A 15,000-nucleotide genomic window follows, 5' to 3' on the forward strand; every position below is an offset into this window, starting at 1 on the left:
ATCGGAGGGGCTGAAAGGCAGGTGCATTCCCGGGCCCCTGGGAGCCCGGGCGGGCGGGCCCCTGGTGCTGCCTTCACCGTCTCAGCATCGCCGGGCCTCACGGAGGTGTGCCTGAGCAAACTCGGAGGAAAAGGACCATCGGCAAGGGGATGAGAGGCAGGAGCGTACCCGGGCCCCTGGAGGCCCCAGCAGGCAGGCCCCGGGTCTGCCTTCCCCTGATTCAGAAACACCGGACCTCACGGAGGTCTGTCTGAGCCTCTCCCTAGTAATCCGGAGGAAAATTACCCCCCTTTCTTGTAATCCGTGCACTCGAGGTGACGGTGGGTGTGAGAAGTTGGCCTGATATGCAGTGCTCACTATTCTAGTGATCACTATGTCTCAGTTCAAACAACCCTTATTGATGATTGGTTGTAAGTCAACCTTATAGACCAGCTATCCTAGTAGCATGGATACGAGCAGTCTAAGGCTAAGACTCTAGAGGGCGTGTTAAGCCAGCTGTTTTACCATCACATTACCCCTTGAACACCAAGTGAAAGGACACCACACAAGTTGTTATCAAAAATAAAGTGTATTTATTTATAACAGGACTGCCCTGGCTCTTTATGAGACAGGGAGCTAAGCACACAACAAAACTCTTAAAGAAACACTGAAAGTCGCACAATTTACAAAGATGCCCGAGGGGCACGAAAAACCATATACTATGAAAGTGGAATGCGAAATTACTAGCAGGTAAGTAATACTTTTCTAGACTTTAGAATCGCTAGGCCTACAATACTAAACACTTAGGTTAGGAGCAGGAGGCCTGTGGACGTCGTGTGCAGAGTGGGAACTCTCACGCGTAAGGCGGGAAAAAGTCTATGGATGCTAGTAATTGCAAAGTTACTGTTCTCGGGCGAACCCGACTAGGTGGGTCGAAAACGGGAGTGGATCCGAACACTTAGGGTGTTGGACTATGCTGGAGCACCGGAGTACTCAGGTTACCTAGCCCAGGGGCTGCGGCTGCATAGGGTTGAAGTTGCGTCGGAAACCCTCGTTGAAGAACCAGGAGCCTGAAGAAGAAGTTGCTGGCAGGCGGCCAGTGAAGAGAGTTTGTGGTGATCCAAGCCTGGATCAGGGAAGAAGAAACCTGTAAGCAGAGGGGACCAAGTTCTGAATCACTAGCCAGTGATTTGAGTGGGCACCAGGATGGCACCGGACGAAGTCACCTCAGCCAGGTGAGTGGGCGCTGCTGGGCTCTGCAGTCTCTCAGACCAGGAGGCGTTGTCGGCGACCAGGATGGAGGTGCGAGCTGTCCCACGAAGGTAGTTGCTGTCGACGTCGCTGGACCCAGGATTGGGCAACAAGTCTTGGCAAATGCAAGGCCCACGCGGTGGACCTAAAATGGCGTCTTGAGTGGACCAGGAGGGTCCAGTGTGCTCCTCTTTTGGAGGGGAGCAAGGGCTAGTCTGGAGCAACCAGACCAGCAGTGGTTGTCGTTGTGGAGCGTCGTGAGAGGGCCACTAGCCAACGGGCAAGCGACCTGGACAACGCGGTGAGCAGCAAAAAGCAGAAGGGCCCCACGCAGATCTCGTGGATGCAGGGGGGCTGAACTTCGGTGCTGGAGCTGCTCAGGGTCGGGGCTTCTCTTACCCCAAAGCACTCAGTCGAGGGTCACTCGGTGGTCGTGCTGGACAAGCGTCGTGCAGTTCTGAAGATGGCCGGTCCCTCGAGGTCTCGTCGCACCCACGGATCACAGCTGGGCTGATGATGTAGGTTGAGGTCAGAGGTGCCAGGGAAGCCGGTTCTCGTTGTGCTGGAGCAGTCTTGATCCGAAGGAGAGACTGGCAACAAACCGCGATGCTTGGTTGGTGCCTGCTGCTGCAGGGTGACTACTCCTTAGTCACAAGGGAGAATCTTGGGAAGAAGTCTTGAGTTCCTTTCGTGGAAAGTAGTTTCAGGATTCAAAGATGATCTGCTTTGGAAGGGGGCCAGTTCCTACCTTTATCCTGCAAAAAGGGGCTGGCACGCGACTAAGTCCTGCCATATGGGTGGGACCAGGAGGGGGGTGGTTACACCCCTTTCCTTTGGCGGGCTTTCCCCAGCTCAGGGTCTGGTGTGCCCCTGGAACTGGTTCAAGCCGGCCTATGCACAGTGAGCACCGGGGTGCCACTTGCAGTCACCTTCCTCTGAAGCCCTGCCTACCTAGAATACACAAAACCCTGTCTGGGACGGTGCTGGCACCGCCCCTGGCAGGAAACCCTTTGTCCTTGCCTCCTGCTCTGGGAGGACTCCCAGCAGCAGGAGGGCAGACTTGTGTCTCGGTGGCAGCATCCATTTTGTGGAGCTAAGGCTCTGTTTGACTTTAACCGGGGTTATAGGTTACATACATGTCGTGTCCCTCTAGAAGGGTGGAATGCTAACCCCGTCGCCAGAATTGGCGAGGGGTTAGTATTCCAATTCGTATGACACCTTACTCGACATGTTTTGATAAAGCGATACCAGAGTTGGCATATAACCGCGAGGATTATAATGCACTTAAGAGTATATGGTATGCGATATCATGGAAACGGCTAAGGGATAGATCCCGAAAGCCGCAGACAGGCTCAGCTCATGCCAGAGCACCATCTCACACGATTCCAAGCACTCTGCCTTCAGGATTGTCAAGGCCTGCCATAGGAGTGACTGATAGGAGATCTGTGTGTCCATTTAGGTTTAGATATAGGAATACTATATCTACAGCAGAGGGTGAGTACACCACTCTGCCCCAGCTGTCAAGCAGCCAGTTGTGTCTGATTTAGTTAGTCCACCCAGGGGTGGCATAATACATGCTGCAGCCCCTGGGAGACTTCTGGGTGCACCTCAGCCCTGGGTACAGGGACTTGGAAAGGGCCCAGTGCCAATTCAGTACCTGGGTACAATTTGGAGTAGAGAGAACAGCTAGGCTGTGGGTCTGATTAGCAGGCCCACAGCCAGGGAAAGTCGTAAACCAGTGAAGCAAAAAGCAAAAATCTGGGTGATCATAGGATTGCAGACCCTACTCTCCTACATGACCCCCCCCAAACTTTGGGACAATAAACTAACCTTGACCAGGTGAGTCTTCTTGCTCTAAGTGGAAATACCTGGAGAGCCCATCAGCATTGCCATGATCAGTACCAGGTCTGTGCTCCACTGTAAAATCCATCCCCTGTAGGGAAATGGACCACCTAAGTAGTTTGGGGTTTTCACCCTTCATCTGACTTAGCCATAAGAGGGGCTTGTGGTCGGTCTGAACTGTGAAGTGAGTTCCAAACAAGTAGGACCTCAGCTTCTTCAGGGCCCAAACCACAGCAAAGGCCTCCCTCTCAATAGCTGACCAATTTTTCTCTCTGGGGGTCAGCCTTCTGCTAATAAAAGCAATGGGCTGGTCGTTACCATCAAAATTCAGTTGAGATAGAACAGCTCCCACACCCAACTCAGAAGCATCTGTTTGGACAATGAATGGCTTGGAGTAGTCTGGACTCTTTAGGATAGGTGCTGTGCACATGGCCTGCTTTAGGTCATTGAATGCCTTTTGACAGCCTTCTGTCCACTGAACTTTCTTTGGCATCTTCTTACTTGTCAGGTCATTAAGGGGGGTCACTATGGACCCATAATTTCTGACAAACTTCCTATAGTAACCAGTCAGGCCCAAGAAAGCTCGAACCTGAGTCTGGGTGATTGGAGGAGCCCAGTCCTTGATGGCCTGTATTTTACTCTCCAATGGCTGAACCTGGCCTCCACCTACAAGGTGGCCCAGGTATACAACCTGTGTCTGCCCTATCTGGCACTTAGTGGCCTTAATAGTGAGGCCTGCCTTTTGCAGGGCCTCTAACACTTTCCTCAGGTGGACCAGGTGATCCTCCCATGTGGAGCTAAAGACAGCAATATCGTCAAGATAAGCTGCACAGAAGTCATCCAACCCAGTGAGAACTTGATTCACCAACCTTTGGAAGGTGGCAGGTGCATTTTTCAAACCAAAGGGCATTACCACAAATTGATAATGCCCACCAGGGGTAGAAAATGCTGTCTTGGGCTTGGCATCCTCAGCTAACCTGATTTGCCAATACCCAGCTGTCAGGTCAAATGTACTTAAGTAGTTGGCAGAAGCCAATCTATCTATAAGTTCATCTGCTCTTGGTATTGGGTGGGCATCAGTCTTAGTGACTGCATTGAGTCCTCTGTAGTCTACGCAAAACCTCATCTCTTTCTTACCACCCTGGGTGTGAGGCTTTGGCACTAGAACTACTGGGCTAGCCCAAGGGCTATCTGAGGGCTCAATGACTCCCAGCTCCAACATTTTCTGCACTTCAGTTTTGATGCAGTTTCTAACATGATCAGGCTGTCTGTAGATTTTACTCTTGACAGGCAGACTGTCCCCAGTGTCAACCTCATGGGTACACCAATCAGTTTGGCTGGGTGTCAGAGAGAACATATGTCTAAAGGATTGCAGAACTTGTCTACAATCCTGTTGCTGATGTTCAGAGAGGCTGCCACAAAAGACAACACCATCTACTGATCCATCATCAGGATTCTGAGTGAGCAGGTCTGGGAGAGGGTCACTCTCTTCCTCCTGTCCCTCATCTGTGGCCATGAGCAAGCTCATGTCCTTCCTGTCGACATATGCTTTGAGCCTATTCACATGGAGCACTCTGAGAGGGCTCCTGGGAGTTCCAAGGTCCACCAGGTAGGTGACCTCTCCCTTTTGCTCAATGATGGTGTGGGGCCCAGACCATTTGTCTTTGAGTGCTGCTGGGGCCACTGGCTCCAGCACCCACACCTTCTGTCCAGGCTAGTACACAGTCAGGACAGCCTTCTGGTCATGCCAAGCTTTTTGGAGTTCTTGGCTGGCCTCTAGGTTTTTGGATGCCTTCTCCATGTATTCAGCCATCCTGGAGCGGAGACCAAGTACATAGTCCACTATGTTGGTTGCAGGCTTTTTGAGAGGTCTCTCCCATCCTTCCTTCACCAAACACAGGGGTCCTCTTACAGGATGCCCATACAGAAGTTCAAAAGGGCTGTAGCCAACCTCCTTCTGTGGGACCTCTCTGTAAGCAAACAAGAGGCAGGGGATCAGGACATCCCATCTTCTCCTAAGAGTTTCAGGTAGTCCATGAATCATCCCTTTGAGGGTCATGTTGAATCTCTCAACAAGCCCATTGCATTGTGGGTGATAGGGTGTGGTGAACTTGTAGTTCACACCACACTCCTTCCACATTGCAGTCAGATATCCTGACATGAAGTTTGCACCCCTGTCAGAAACGACCTCCTTAGGGAAGCCCACTCTGAAGAACACTCCAACTAGGGCCCTTGCCACTACAGGTGCTGTAGTGGTCCTAAGTGGAATAGCTTCAGGATACCTGGTGGCATGGTCCACCACCACCAGTATAAACTTGTGCCCTGATGCTGTCTGGGGTTCCATTGGATCAACAATGTCAATCCCCACTCTTTCAAAGGGAACCCCCACCACAGGTAGTGGTATGAGGGGGGCCTTTGTTGTGCCACCTGACTTACCACTGGCTTGGCAAGTGACACAGGAGCGACAAAACTCCTTGGTATTCTCATTCATGTGGGGCCAGTGAAAGTGTGAGACAAGCCTGTCCCAAGTCTTTGTCTGACCTAAGTGACCTGCAAGGGGAATCTCATGGGCCAAGGTGAGAAGGAAACCTCTCAGAGACAAGAGGATGACCAGCCTCCTGGTTGCACCAGGCTTGGGGTCTCTTGACTCAGAGTACAGGAGTCCATCTTCCCAGTATACCCTGTGGGCAACTGTGGCATTCCCTGCAGCCTCAGCAGCAGCCTGCTGTCTGAGGGGTTCAAGGGAAGGGCAGTCTAACTGTGCCTTCCCCAGGTCTTCTCTGGAGGGTCGCCCTGAGCCCAGAAACTCAACTTGATCAAGTTCAAGCTCTTTAGGCTCTGTTTCCCTCAGCTCTCTCAGATCATCCTCCTCAGAGACTTGATCCTCAACCTGGGGCAAGGGGGAAGGCAAAGCCTTAACCCTACTGCTCTTCTTCTTGGAAGGTGTCTGGTCCATTCTTCCAGGATCCAGCACCTGTTCAGTGGGGCATCTTCTGGCCTGTGACCTAGTCACAGCAAGCACATGTGCTGGCAAGCCTAACATTTCCATGTGAGTCCTCTGCTCCACTTCTGACCATAGGGATGACTCCAAATCATTGCCCAACAAACAATCCACTGGGAGGTCTGACATAACCACAACTTTCTTTTGGCCACTTACCCCTCCCCAGGAGAAAGCAACAATCGCCATACTATGACTGGTAGTGACGTTGCTGGCATTGGTCACCAGGAAATCTGTACCTGGCATGATCTGTCCAGGGTCCACAAAGTTAGGTGTCACCATGGTGACACTGGCACAAGTGTCCCTATAGGCCTGAGCCATTTTGCCATTTATCAAAGGTGTCTGCCTGTATTTGCCCAAAGTATTGGGACTTACTTCAGGGGACATATCCATATCCCCTGTACAGACAAGGACAGCCTGAGTGAGTGTGCCAACTAAGTTGTCAGACCCCTCAGTTCCCAAGGTTAACCCAACTAATGCCTTGGGAGGTACACTACCACTACTGACTGTACTAGGGGGTGCAGTTGCCTTAGGGGCTGTAGTGGTAGGAGTTTGTCCTCCTCTTTTGGTGCACTCACTAAACCAGTGAGACTTACTTTTACAGTACTGGCACCACCTTTTTGACTGGCCTTCTTGAGTCTTCTTCTTCTGGGAAGCCTGACCCCCACCCTCTTTGGTTTGTTGGGGACCTGGTGAAGACTTCTGGTCATTTTGTTCATTCTTAGTATTACCCTTCTGGTCTGCTTTCTTCTGACCACCCTGGTTCTGGTTCTGGTTCTGCTTGATCCTTGTTCTGACCCATTTGTCTGCCTTCTTTCCCAATTCTTGGGGAGAGGTCAGATCTGAATCAACAAGGTGCTGGTGCAACAACTGGTTCTGACAATTATTTAAAATTTGTTCTCTCATCATCAGATTATACAATCCTGTGTAATCAGTAACCTTGCTACCCAGCAACCAGCCCTCCAAAGCCTTAGTGGCACAATCCACAAAGTCAGACCAGTCCTGAGACTGAGTTTTCTGGGTGTCTCTGAACAGCAACCTGTACTGCTCAGTGGTTAAACCAAACCCATCAACCAGTGTATTTTTCAGGACCTGGTAATTGTTAGCATCCTCTACTCTTGTAGTGAGGAGCTTATCTCTACCTTTACCATCAAAGGAGAGCCACAGTATAGCTGCCCACTGACTCTGGGGAATGCACTGCACAGTGCAGGCCCTCTCCAAAGCAGCCATCCATTTCTGGATGTCATCCCCTTGTTTAAAGGGGGGCACTATCTTTGTCAGGTGTTTAGTATCTAAACCCTTCTCTCTAGCTCTTGGGAGATTGCTGCCACCAGTGGGAACTATCCCACTCATCTGCTGCTCTTTAGCAAAGGCTAGCTTTTCTTTGGCCAGGGCAAGTTCTTCCCTTTCAATCCTCAGAGCAGCCTGTCTCATTCTAGCTTCATGCTCTATTCTCTGGGGGGAAGTCAATCTCCTCTGGGGAGAGTTCCTTCTCCTCTGAGAAGAAGCATTAGAGTGCAGAGATCTATTGGAGTCCCTAGAAAGAGATCTATCTCTCCTAACTCCAAGGTTAGGCCCACTTCGGGTCAGTACTGGGGGTCCCCCAGATCCTAGCCCAAGTAAGTCTAAGTTGGCCCTAGTTAGCCTTCTGACTACCTCAAGACCTTTGTCTACCTCATCCCCAGAGAGTTCCTCTTGATCCTCCTCCTCAACTGCATTGGCAGTGTTGGGGAGGTCTGGATCCCCAGAGGTACCCTCTAAGGCTGGCATATTCCCATGTAGCTGAGAAATCTTTCTCGCATCATAAGTCTCTAAGAGACCTATCAGAAAGGGAATGGTGGGGTTAGACCCCTGTTTCAGTTTCCTGGAGGTACACACTTGTCTCATCTCCTGGAAACTGAGAGCTGCATATCTTGAAGTGACCTGTGGAGGGTCAATAACCACAAGGGGGGTCTCAGTAGACTCTCCCTGGGTAGACATGCTTTTCTAGTGAGGTGTAAGTGGTGCACTTACCTACACTATATGTTTGCCTACTGATCCCTTGCTAGAGTTGTAGTTTAGGGTGTGCTAGGCCCTAGGAGCTACAACAGCTGGTTCAGTAGAACTCAGAGTATTCTAAGCTAAGTTATATGTACCTCAGTACTTATGTGATCTTTCAAATGATATTCTTAGGATATGTGTGGTAAAACAACAGCAAGCTCAAATCCCAACCGCTGCTCACCAATGTGAGAAGTTGGCCTGATATGCAGTGCTCACTATTCTAGTGATCACTATGTATCAGTTCAAACAACCCTTATTGATGATTGGTTGTAAGTCAACCTTATAGACCAGCTATCCTAGTAGCATGGATACGAGCAGTCTAAGGCTAAGACTCTAGAGGGCGTGTTAAGCCAGCTGTTTTACCATCACATTACCCCTTGAACACCAAGTGAAAGGACACCACACGAGTTGTTATCAAAAATAAAGTGTATTTATTTATAACAGGACTACCCTGGCTCTTTATGAGACAGGGAGCTAAGCACACAACAAAACTCTTAAAGAAACACTGAAAGTCGCACAATTTACACAGATGCCCGAGGGGCACGAAAAACCATATACTATGAAAGTGGAATGCGAAATTACTAGCAGGTAAGTAATACTTTTCTAGACTTTAGAATCGCTAGGCCTACAATACTAAACACTTAGGTTAGGAGCAGGAGGCCTGTGGATGTCGTGTGCAGAGTGGGAACTCTCACGCGTAAGGCGGGAAAAAGTCTATGGATGCTAGTAATTGCAAAGTTACTGTTCTCGGGCGAACCCGACTAGGTGGGTCGAAAACGGGAGTGGATCCGACCACTTAGGGTGTTGGACTATGCTGGAGCACCGGAGTACTCAGGTTACCTAGCCCAGGGGCTGCGGCTGCATAGGGTTGAAGTCTGGGACGGTGCTGGCACCGCCCCTGGCAGGAAACCCTTTGTCCTTGCCTCCTGCTCTGGGAGGACTCCCAGCAGCAGGAGGGCAGACTTGTGTCTCGGTGGCAGCATCCATTTTGTGGAGCTAAGGCTCTGTTTGACTTTAACCGGGGTTATAGGTTACATACATGTCGTGTCCCTCTAGAAGGGTGGAATGCTAACCCCGTCGCCAGAATTGGCGAGGGGTTAGTATTCCAATTCGTATGACACCTTACTCGACATGTTTTGATAAAGCGATACCAGAGTTGGCATATAACCGCGAGGATTATAATGCACTTAAGAGTATATGGTATGCGATATCATGGAAACGGCTAAGGGATAGATCCCGAAAGCCGCAGACAGGCTCAGCTCATGCAAGAGCACCATCTCACACGATTCCAAGCACTCTGCCTTCAGGATTGTCAAGGCCTGCCATAGGAGTGACTGATAGGAGATCTGTGTGTCCATTTAGGTTTAGATATAGGAATACTATATCTACAGCAGAGGGTGAGTACACCACTCTGCCCCAGCTGTCAAGCAGCCAGTTGTGTCTGATTTAGTTAGTCCGCCCAGGGGTGGCATAATACATGCTGCAGCCCCTGGGAGACTTCTGGGTGCACCTCAGCCCTGGGTACAGGGACTTGGAAAGGGCCCAGTGCCAATTCAGTACCTGGGTACAATTTGGAGTAGAGAGAACAGCTAGGCTGTGGGTCTGATTAGCAGGCCCACAGCCAGGGAAAGTCGTAAACCAGTGAAGCAAAAAGCAAAAATCTGGGTGATCATAGGATTGCAGACCCTACTCTCCTACAGAGGGGACCCTGGGCACAAATGTGCCCGACCTCATGGAGCCCTGGCTGGCATCGGGGAGGCAAATGGCACCTCATCTGGACTTCCAGGGAAGTTCGGCCATCTGGTCGCCCCATAGGAAAGCATTGTGGGCGACCAGATGGCCGAGGGGAGAGGGGCGACCAGATGGCCGAGGGGATCTGGGCAACCAGATGGCCGGGCACGAAAGGGAAGCTGTCTGGACACCCTGTGCCCCAAAGAAGGAGTGAGCGGGTGCCAGGACATGGCGGACCGGAGGCCCAGAGCCCCAGATGGGCCCCAGCCATGGAGGCTGCCAGGGGGCCCGACAGGCCCTCCGACCCGGGGCCCCCGGACACCTTGATGAGCAAGGGAGGCCTACACGGGCACAACGGAACCCCGACCCGGGCCCTTGGCAGCGCAGCAGGCAGGGGGACAGGGCCCAGGGCCCGAGCACCCGACCGGGGGCCCGGCGGGGCCCCTGGACCCAGCCGGGGCTCCCAGGCACGGAGGCGCAGGGTAAGCCTGCCCCGGGCCTGCCGGACACCGTCCTGGGCACCCTGCCGCGCGGCAGGACCCAGGACGGAGCCCCGGCCAGAGCTCCTGAACCCAGCCAGGCTCCCCAAGCACAACGGAACCCCCCGCCGTCCCGGGCAGTGCAGCAGGCCGGGGGCCCCAGGCCCGGGCCCTCCCGGACCCCATCCAGGGCATCCTGCCACGCGGCAGGCCCAGGGACGGAACCGGGGCTGGGGCGGCATTCCTGGCCCATCCAGCTGCCGGCTGAGGACCGCTAGGTCGAGAGGGGTCCCAGAGTACCTTGTCCCTAGTAATCCGGAGGAAGGCTACCCCTCTTTCTGGGAACAAGTGCGCACCGCCAGGCTCAGGGGACCCAAGGCGCGAATGTGCCCGACCTCCTGGAGCCCTCGCTGGGATCCGGGAGGCAAATGGCACCTCATCAGGACTTCCAGGGAAGTCCGGCCATCTGGTCGCCTCATAGGAAAGCATTGCAGGTGACCAGATGGACGAGGGGATCCGGGCGACCAGATGGCCGAGGGGATCTGGGCTACCAGATAGCCGGGCACGAAAGTGAAGCCGCCTCGACTCTCTCTGGACCCCGTCCTGGGCACCCTGCCGCTCAACAGGACCCAGAACGGAGACCCGGGTGGGGAGGCCTCCCTCCCCGGGGCCCCTGCACCCAGCCGAGCAAGGGGAGGCTCCCCGGGCACCACGGAACCCCGTCCCGGGCCTTTGGCAGTGAGGCTGGCATCGGGGAGGCGAATGGCACCTCATAGGGACTTCCAGGGAAGTCCAGCCATCCGGTCGCCCCGTAGGAAAGCGTTGCGGGCGACCAGATGGCTGGGACCTAAAGGACTCCCTGCTTCCCACCCGAGCCTTCGCGGTAGGGCTTCTGCCTGCCCACGCCGGGCAGGGCTCTGGGACCCCGGCTGGGCCTCAGGCACAGTGAGGACCACTGGAGCTCTCAGGCCCGGACGCCAGGGGGACGAATGCCCGGGACGCATGGAGCCCGTCCTGGGCACTTTTCCATGCCGTCGGCCTGGAGCGCCCCGACACCCAGGGGAGGACGACCCTGAAAACCATGGAGCCCGACCCAGGCACTCTGCCATGCCGTCAGCCTGGGTGGAGACCGGACGCCCGGGGGACGAAGGCCCGGGACACAAGGAGCCCGTCCTGGGCACTTTTCCATGCCATCGGCCTGGATCGCCCCGATACCCAGGGGAGGACCACCCTGAAAACCATGGAGCCCGACCCGGGCACTCTGCCATGCCCTCAGCCTGGATGGAGCCCCGGACGCCCGGGGGACGAAGGCCCGGGACGCATGGAGCCCGTCCTGGGCACTTTTCCATGCCGTCGGCCTGGAGCGCCCCGACACCCAGGGGGAGACCACCCTGAAAACCATGGAGCCCGACCCGGGCACTCTGCCATGCCGTCAGCCTGGATGGAGCCCCGGACGCCCGGGGGACGAAGGCCCGGGACGCATGGAGCCTGTCCTGGGCACTTTTCCATGCCGTCAGCCTGGAGCGCCCCGACACCCAGGGGAGGACCACCCTGGAAACCATGGAGCCCGACCCGGGCACTCTGCCATGCCGTCAGCCTGGATGGAGCCCCGGACGCCCGGGGGACGAAGGCCCGGGACGCATGGAGCCCGTCCCGGGCACTCTGCCATGCCATCGGCCTGGATGGAGCCTCGGACGCCCGGGGGACGACTGCCCAAGAGCCATGGAGCCCGTCTTGGGCTATTTGACATGTAGTTGGCCTGGAGGAAGGAAGCCCCGGATGGCCTAGGGAGGTGTTGCCCAGGCATAGCCTATCTGGTCCCCATGGCAGAGAACCACCAGCCTCGGAGGGGTGTCCGGGCGTACCCTGCCCCTAGTAATCCGGAGGAAAATTACCCCCCTTTCTTGCAATCTGTGCACGCGAGGTGACAGAGGGGACCCAAGGCGTGAAAGAACCCGACCTCATGGAGCCCTCGCTGGGATCCGGGAGGCGAATGGCACCTCATCGGGACTTCCAGGGAAGTTCGGCCATCTGGTCGCCCCATTGGAAAGCGTTACGGGCGACCAGATGGCCGGGACCGAAAGGACTCCCTGCTTCCCACCCCGAGCCTTCGCGGTAGGGCTTCTGCCTGCCCACGCTGGGCAGGGCTCTTGGACCCCGGCTGGGCCTCAGGCGCAGGTTGGACCACCGGAGCTCTAGGGCCCGGACGACCTGGGGGAGGAATGCCCGGGACCAGTGGAGCCCGTTCTGGGTACTTTGACATGCCGTCGGCCTGGAGGTGGGTGCCCCGGACGCCGGGGGGGGGAAGCTGCCCGGGACCCATGGAGCCCGTCCTGGGCATTGAGCCATGCCGTTGGCCTGGAGATGTGAGCCCCGGACGCCCGGGGGAGGACTGCCCGGTACCCGTGGAGCCAGTCCTGGGCACTTTGGCATGCCGTCGGCCTGGAGGTGGGTGCCCCGGATGCCCGGGGAAGGCCTGCTCGGGACCCGTGGAGCCCTTCCCGGGTACTTTGCCGATGCCGTTGGCCTCATGGAGATGGGTGCCCCGGACGCCCGGGGGGAGGTCTGCCTGTGACCTATGGAGCCCGTCCTGGGTACTTTGCCAATGCCGTTGGCCTCATGGGGATGGGTACCCCGGACGCCCGGGGGAGGTCTGCCCGGGACCCATGGAGCCCGTCCTGGGTACTTTGCCATGCCGTTGGCCTCCTGGAGATGGGTGTCCCGGACGCCCGGGGGAGGACTGTCCCGGACTCATGGAGCCCGTCCTGGGCACTTTGACATGCCGTCGGCCTGGAGGTGGGAGCCCCAGACGCCCGGGGGAGGGCTGCCCGGGACCCATGGAGCCTGTCCTGGGCATTGTGCCATGCCATTGGCCCGGAGAAGGGATCCCTGGCCGCCTAGGGAGGTGTTGCCCAGGCATATCTTATCTGGTCCCCCGGGCAGAGAACCACGAGCCTGCGAGGAGTGTCGGGGAATACCCTGTCCCTAGTAATCCGGAGGAAGGTTACCCCTGTTTCTTGGAATCTGTGCGCACAGAGTGACGGAGGGGACCCAGGCCGCAGAGGCGCCCGACCTCCTGGAGCCCTCGCTGGGATCGGGGAGGCAAATGGCACCTCATCGGGAATTCCAGGGAACCCCGGTCATCTTGTCGCCCCATTGGAAAGCATTGCTTGCGACCAGATGGCCGAGCGAAAACGTGCGACCAGATGGCCGGGATCGAAAGGACTCCCAGCTCCCCACCACCCACCTTCGCGGTAGGGTTCCCGCCTGCCTGCCCACGCAAGGCAGGGCTCAGGGACACCGGCTGGGCCTCAGGCGCGGGGTGGACCACCAGAGCTCTCGGGCCCGGACGCCTGGGGGAGGACTGCCCGGGACCCGTGGACCCCGTCCTGGGCACTCTGATCTGCCGCCGGCGCCGGGGATCGAACCGTGATCACCAGATGGGGATATCCCAAAAATCTGGCATGGATACGGCCCGCCAGGACAGGTTTGGACACCCCTGCCCAAGCCCGACAGATTCGTACGGACCTTCTGACACGGATCGGAATCGAACCCAGCAGATTTCGCGTTGACTGCCTCTATATCAGGGGTGTCCAAACCTGTCCTGGCGGGCCGTACCCATGCCAGATTTTTGGGACATCCCCATCTGGGGATCACGGTTCGATCCCCGGCACCGGCGGCAGATTAGCCCAGCACCATGTGACTGGGCAATAGCTGGCGCCGCGGCTAGGGCGGCTGACTCCGGAATCTGGGGATCACGGTTCGATCCCCGGCACCGGCGGCAGATTAGCCCAGCACCATGTGACTCTGGGCAATAGCTGGCGCCGCGGCTAGGGCGGCTGACGCCAGAATCTGGGGACCCCGGCACCGGCGGCAGTGACTCGTGGAGCCCGTCCTGGGCACTCTGGCATGCCGTTGGCCCGGGGAAGGGAGCCCCGGACGCCCGGGACCCGTGGAGCCCGTCCTGGGCACTCTGACATGCCGTTGGCCCGGGGAAGGGAGTCCCAGATGCCCGGAACCCGTGGAGCCCGTCCTGGGCACTCTGACAAGCCGTTGTCCCGGGGAAGGGAGCCCCGGACGCCCGGGACTCGTGGAGCCCGTCCTGGGCACTCTGGCATGCCGTTGGCCCGGGGAAGGGAGCCCCGGATGCCCGGGGCCCGTGGAGCCCATCCTGGGCACTCTGACAAGCCGTTGGCCCGGGGAAGGGAGCCCCGGACGCCCGGGACCCGTGGAGCCCGTCCTGGGCACTCTGACATGCCGTTGGCCCGGGGAAGGGAGCCCCGGACGCCCGGGGCAGGACTGCCCGGGACCCGTGGAGTCCGTCCTGGGCACTCTGACATGCCGTTGGCCCGGGTAAGGGAGCCCCGGACACCCGGGGGAGGACTATCCGGGACCCGTGGAGCACTCTGACCGTGGACCACTCTGACATGCCGTTGGCTCCGGGCCTGCAGGGCTCCAGGGCTCCAGGGCCTGCCGGGCTCCGAGGCTCCAGGGCTCCGGGTCTGCGGGGCTCCGAGGCTGCAGGGCTGCAGGAGTCGGGGGCTCCGGGGCTGCAGGGCTCCGGGGCTCTGGGGCTGCAGGGCTCGGGGGGCTCCAGGGCTGCAGGGCTCCGGGGCTCCAGGGCCTGCAGGGCTACGAGGCTCCATGGCTCCGGGTCTACCGGGCTTGGGATGGCTTGCA

Source organism: Lissotriton helveticus, chromosome 7 (genome assembly GCF_964261635.1).
Source record: "Lissotriton helveticus chromosome 7, aLisHel1.1, whole genome shotgun sequence".
Classification (NCBI taxonomy): Eukaryota; Metazoa; Chordata; class Amphibia; order Caudata; family Salamandridae; genus Lissotriton; species Lissotriton helveticus.